Source organism: Triticum dicoccoides, chromosome 5B, assembly GCF_002162155.2.
Source record: "Triticum dicoccoides isolate Atlit2015 ecotype Zavitan chromosome 5B, WEW_v2.0, whole genome shotgun sequence".
Classification (NCBI taxonomy): Eukaryota; Viridiplantae; Streptophyta; class Magnoliopsida; order Poales; family Poaceae; genus Triticum; species Triticum dicoccoides.
Genome location: NC_041389.1, coordinates 611,206,735 through 611,213,323, shown reverse-complemented (window position 1 = coordinate 611,213,323; position 6,589 = coordinate 611,206,735).

The window sequence follows — 6,589 nt, the reverse complement described above, 5'->3', positions numbered from 1 at the left end:
TTTCTTGGATGTTATCAAGACTCAAGCACTGGGATGGCATAGCTAAATATAGTGCAGTAATGACTTCAGAACAAATATTTCCCCAAACACTAGATGCATGCTAAGGAGGAAAACAATAACTGACCTAGAGGCTTAACAGATATCATAGATGGCATTCTATAGCATTTTATAGATCAACTCCCAACCACATCCTTTATAGTCATGTACATCACCATAATCATAAGAGATACCAAACTACCGATGTTAAAATTATAGATCTTCGTGCACAAAGGGAAAACAGAGACATCACAACCAGGATATGAGGGTGCTCACGGATGCGGCGCCTCTACTTGCGGGCGGGCTGGTTGAACCACGTCTTGACATAGTTCTGCCAGTGCTTCTTCAAGTGGCCGTTGGGGATGACGTCGTTGTGCTTCACCATCTCGCCCTCCTCTCCTCCTCCTTACCTACACAACACGGACAAACCAAACCACCTATCAGTGAGCAAGTTCGGCCTGTACTAGTATACTACCAAAAAAGCATGGCACAAAATCTTGTTTGTTTGCCGCCAGCAAGGGGCAGTTAGTTGGCCCTATGCAATTCAAGCATCTACACCTGATTACTAGTTGGCTGGACCTGCAGTTAGCCAACCATCAACTAACATCAGTGTTATGTTGGATTAAAATCAAACTATTCACCTACTTCTCCACACCAGAATCCATATATGTGCGCGCACGGGTCGTAAAGTTCAGTGACTACTAACAGATAAAAGCCGCCATTACAGAACACATCAGGGGTTGATTGAGCGCTAATTAAAGCTAAAATCCATATATTGAACACAACAGTCCTGAATGGATGGCTGCCGAATGATGCTACTGTGACTATGAGCGCCAATTAAGCTTGGTTTTCCAGCCATCCACCCAAGACATGAAACGGGTGGCATAGGAAGCATACACCGGATCGAATCTATCCTGGAAACGAAACCTAGGGGGCATGAAATCGAAGCTCTGTCGAATCATCCCAGATTAGGGAAGCGAGATTGGCGACCGGGTGGATTGGACGGGCAAGGGGGTGAGGGGCGAGATTGGGGTTGGGTACCTCGAGGCAGTGGTCGCAGTCGTAGACGCAGCTGTCGTCGATGAGGAGGTCGCCGAGGGCGTCGAAGATGTTGTGGCCGTCGGGGGGGCCGAAGTCGAAGTCCTGGTCGGCAAGGACGTTGGCGATGTAGGAGACGATGGGCTCGTCCACCTTGTCCACCATCGAGTCGCCCAGCACCTCCTGCACGACCCCCATGCTCGTCTCCACCAGCGCCGCCATCTCGTACCCTTCCCCAGGAGCGGCGGCGGCGGCGGATCTGACCACGGCGATGGGAGAGAAGGGGAGGGGAGGGGTTGCCCTCCAGATTCGTCCCCGCGGCGGTGCGCACCGGGCCTGGGCGTTGGGTCGATGGATCGAGGCATGCGGGCGGAGAGGCATGCGGGCGCGTGCGTGCGGGTACAACGAGAGTTGTAGGCATGTTGCGATGGCGAACGAGGGGGAGGGGGGGCGGCGACGGAGGGACTAGATCTGGATCGGAGAGAGGGAGAGAGAGGGAGGCGGCGAACGAAGCCCTCGCCGGATCTCGCCGGATAGGAGGCAGGAGCGGAGCGTGGGGGTCCTGTTGGTGTGCTAGGCACCGTCGATTCCTGCCTGAGGTCGCCGGAATCGGGCGATGGAGGTGGCGGTGGCAGGGAGGAGCTGATAGCTAGGGTTTGCGCAAGAGGGAGAGAGGCGGCCTGGATCGATGGACGGATGGGGTTCGCGCGAGAGAGAAGGGTTGGGTGGGGTTCGCGAGAGAGAGGGGGGGGGTTTGCTTCCGTCGGATGGGATGGATCGATGGACAGATGGATGGACTGATGTTTGCCAGGTCATCGATCCAAGCCACTAGTGATTCCACCAATCAGAATTAAGCTTCGGTGGTTTTGTTTTTTCTTTTATTTCTCTTATAATTTTCACCCTCTAATTCAGGGTAAACATTCAACATACTAACCACTTATAGTTTGCTAAAATGAACCAGTAGTGTGCACACATATGTATCTTGGGATGACAAACAATGTTGATTTGGGGGGTTTTCACTTTCATTGCACAAAAGAGCCATTTTCCATTTTTTTAGTGCCCAAAATAAGTTTTTTGTGAAGAATCTAGCATATATTTGTTGCAAAATTGTACCAATTCATTTTTCTAAAATATTAGGTCACATTTAACGTATAATTGACTAATTGGTTGGGTGTCACAAGTTTTGATCCACCTTTCGTGAAAAAGACAAATTTCCGCCGATTCATCTGAAAGCGGGTCAAATTTGAACTGCAACTACCTTATAGTTTTCTCTTTATTTTTTCCAAAAACCATTTACAGGTAGATAAGTATCTATTTCATTAGAGATATTCCAAAAGATTTGCAAGATTAAACCCCTAGCTACGAACGGTTATGCCCACCATTTTGACCGCATTTTGAGCGGCCATAAAAAATTCAAAAAATCAAAAAACCTTCGCATTGTGTCATTATATGTGACAAATTTACCAGGAAAAATAATAAACTTGTAATACGGTAATTATTTTAAAAAAGTGTCCTTAGAAATGAGCTATCATGTGTGAAGATTCATGACTTTCAACGCAAATGCTCAAACTTATGGCCACATTCATGGCATAGTTTGTTCAAATGATATCATATTCTGCACAAGGATGCATATTAGAATGACAAACAATGTTGCCTAAGGAAGTTTTCATTTTCTTTGGATGAAAAAACAATTTTTCATTTTTCGAGTGCCCAAAATAAGTTTTTTTGTGAAGGACCTACCATATATTTGTTGTAAAATTGGACCAAATCATTTTTCTAAAATACTAGGCCATATTTAATGCACAATTGACCAAATGATTGGGTGTAAAAAGTTTTGATCCACCTCTCGTGAAAAAGACAAATTCCCGCCGATTCAGGTGAAAGCGGGTCAAATTTGAACTGTAGCTACCTCGTAGTTTGCTCTTTATTTTTTCCAAAAATCTTTTCTAGGTGCATAAGTATCTATTTAATAAGAGAAACACCAAAAAATTCCAAGATTCAACCACTAGCTAGGAACGGTCAAGCCCACCGTTTTGACTGCATTTTGAAACGACCATAAAAAATTCAAAACAAATCAAAAAATTGGAAAGCCTTCGCATTGTGTCATTATATGTGACCAAGTTTTCAGGAAAAACAATAAACTTGTAATACGGCAATTATTTTTAAAAAGTGTTCTAAAAAATTAGCTATCATGCGTGAAGATTCATGGCTTTCAAGCCAAATGATCAATCTTATGGCCACATTCATGGCATAGTTTGTTCAAATGATCTCATATTGTGCACAAGGGTACATCTTGGGATTCCGAACAATGTTGCCTAAGGAAGTTTTCATTTTCTTTGCACGGAAAATTCATTTTCCATTTTTCGAGTGCCCGAAATGAGGGTTTTTTATGAAGGACCTACCATATATTTGTTGCAAAATTGTACCAATAAAATTTTGTAAAATACTAGGACATACTTAATGCACAATTGACTAAATGGTTGGGTGTAAAAAGTTTTGATCCACCTCTCGTGAAAAAGACAAATTCCTGCCGATTTAGTTGGAAGCGGGTCAAATTTGAACTGTAGCTACCTCGTAGTTTGCTATTTATTTTTTCCGAAAATCATTTCTAGGTGCATAAGTATCTATTTAATCAGAGAAACACCAAAAAAATTCCAAGATTCAACCACTAGGTAGGAACGGTCAAGCCCGCCGTTTTGACCGCATTTTGAAACGGGCATAAAAAATAAAAAAAAATCAAAAAATTGGAAAACCTTCGCATTGTGTCATTATATGTTACCAAGTTTCCAAGAAAATAATAAACTTATAATACGGCAATTATTTTAAAAAAGTGTTCTAAAAAATTAGCTATGATGCGTGAAGATTCATGGCTTTCAAGCCAAATGATCAATCTTATGGCCATATTCATGGCATAGTTTGTTCAAATGATCTCATATTGTGTATAAGGGTTCATGTTGGAATTCCAAACAATTTTGCCTAAGGGAGTTTTCATTTTCTTTGCACGGAAAATTCATTTTCCATTTTTCGAGTGCCCGAAATGAGGTTTTTTTGTAAAGGACCTACCATATATTTGTTGCAAAATTGTACCAAATCAATTTTCTAAAATACTAGGACATATTTAATGCACAATTGACCAAATGGTTGGGTGTCAAAAGTTTTGATCCACCTCTGGTGAAAAAGACAAATTCCTGCGGATTCAGTTGGAAACGGGTTAAATTTGAACTGCAGCTGCCTCATAGTTTGCTATTTATTTTTTTCAAAAATCATTTGTAGTTACATAAGTACCTATTTAATCATAAATACATGGTTTGGTGGCTATACGTCGAGGTTTGGACGGTGGCCAAGGGCCCCAACTCTAGAGCGCGTAAACTCGCATGCCCGTCGCGTGGTCACCGCATGACCGTGGCGTTGCCATGTGTTCTGGGCGGACTAGGCATGTCTAGCAGGTTGGGCACTCCCCAGGTAGGTGCTAGGAAGAAAATCACAACATAAGGTTCCCACAAGGAGACCGATCGATGCTCAAACATGAATAAGCAGCCAAGTGTTTGATTAGCGGTACGGGAAATGCACATGGCTAATGGGCGTGAGTTTTGGCTGAGGATAATCAGTTACTAAGAAGACCGTCTTCACAAATTTTCAGCTCAAAAGGAGGAGCCTAGGTGGTACTTGCTTTGCACAGTACCACACTGGACATAAATACGAATGTTGAAGCTGGGCTCAAAATAATGAACGGACTGAGCTGGCATTTGGTGGAGGATGGTTATTTGGGTAGAGGAAAGCACTGTAGAAAATGGATACCATTTGGACATGCCAAAGTGGTACTCCCTTCACAAAGTGTTTTTCTGAACAAAATAGGAAAATGAATATTTTTGAACTACGCAAGGAAGGTTTTTTTTACATATTTGACGAATATATGACCCAAAGAATTTATGAGATTTTTTGGGAATTTTGAGAATGATAGAAATATAGGTTGCTTCACAACCTAGGGCAAAAACTGTCACATGGACATGACACATAGGCAAAACTGATGAGGTGGCGCCTAGTCATAGTAACCCACCACAATTTACAAGGTTATGACCATCTATATTGGTCATGATCAGCTAGAAATAAGGAAGCGGACCTGTGCTATTTGATTTATGACCATTTTGTGTAAGGAAATTGTGACCTTCCTCACCAAAATAGTCGTTATTGTTTAGGGTTTGGAGCCCCCCGAACAGCTTTTGACCAATTGGTCTGAAATGGTCATATATCTATGACCAATTCTTCCAGGGTCACTGACAGAAGGTCAGTAGTTGACATATTTCTTGTAGTGCTCGCCTCCCCCGCCGTCGCCTCGAGTTCCCCTGTTGGCGTGCGCCGCCCCAGCGCCCCGAGCCCCTGCCACGTGCTCGCCGGCGCCGCCCGCTCCTCGTCACCGTCACCCTGCCCCTACCACGTCCCGCCCTCGCGCATCGGCGCCCTCGCCGCCCTCGCCGCCCCCGCTGTCGCCTCGAGCTCCCCTGCTCGCGCGCGCCGCCCCGGCGCCCCGAGCCCCTACCACGTGCTCACCATCGCCGCCCGCTCCTCGTCGCCGTCGCCCTGCCCCTGCCCCGTCCCGCCCCCGCGCGCCGGCGCCCTCGCCTGCCCCCGCTGTGAGCCGCCGCCCCAGCTCTGTTTTTTTATTAGTTTAATTTTTTTGTTCATATATATAATGTATATGTGTATGTATGTGGCTATATGTTTTTGTTCATATGTGGCAATATGTTTTTTATTTTTATTAGTTTAATTTTTCTGTTCATATGTGATGTATATGTGTATGTGGCTACAATGTATATGTGTATGTGATGTATATGTGTATGTGGCTAGAATACGCTAATTAAATATATATGTCAAAAATGTTTTTTTGTTCATAGAAAGTTTTTTGTTCATATATAGAAAGTTTTTATATATGACAATGGATATATATTCGATATATATGAGAAATGATGATCCATGAAAAAGTTTTATATATGCAAAAGTTACAATTTTAGAAAAGTTTTATATATCTAGCTAGGAAGGGAAGAAGAAGAAAAAGAAGGATATGAAAGAAGAAAATAAGAAGAGGAAAGAAAGAAGAAGAGGAGAGGAAGAAGAGGAGAAATAAATAAAAAGAGGAAAAAAGAAGAAAAGGAAGAGGAGAAGAAGAAAGGAATAGAGGAGAAGAAGAAAAAATAGAAAAAAATTCTATTTTTTCTTCTTCTCCTCTATTCCTTTCTTCTTCTCCTCTTTTTTTTCTTCTTTCTTTTCTTCGATCTTCTCCTCTATTCCTTTCTTCTTCTCCTCTTTTTATTTCTTCTTTGTTTTCTTATGTTTTATCGGGTTTGTCGTCGTCGATATACCCCTCCCGATAACTTCAACACGAGGGGGGTCGATATACCCCCTCCCCGATAATATTATTTTCCCATGTATGTATGTCGTGTCGATATAAACTCCCGATAACTTCAACACGTGTGGGGGGTTGATTATACCCCCTCCCGATAACTTCAACACGAGGGGG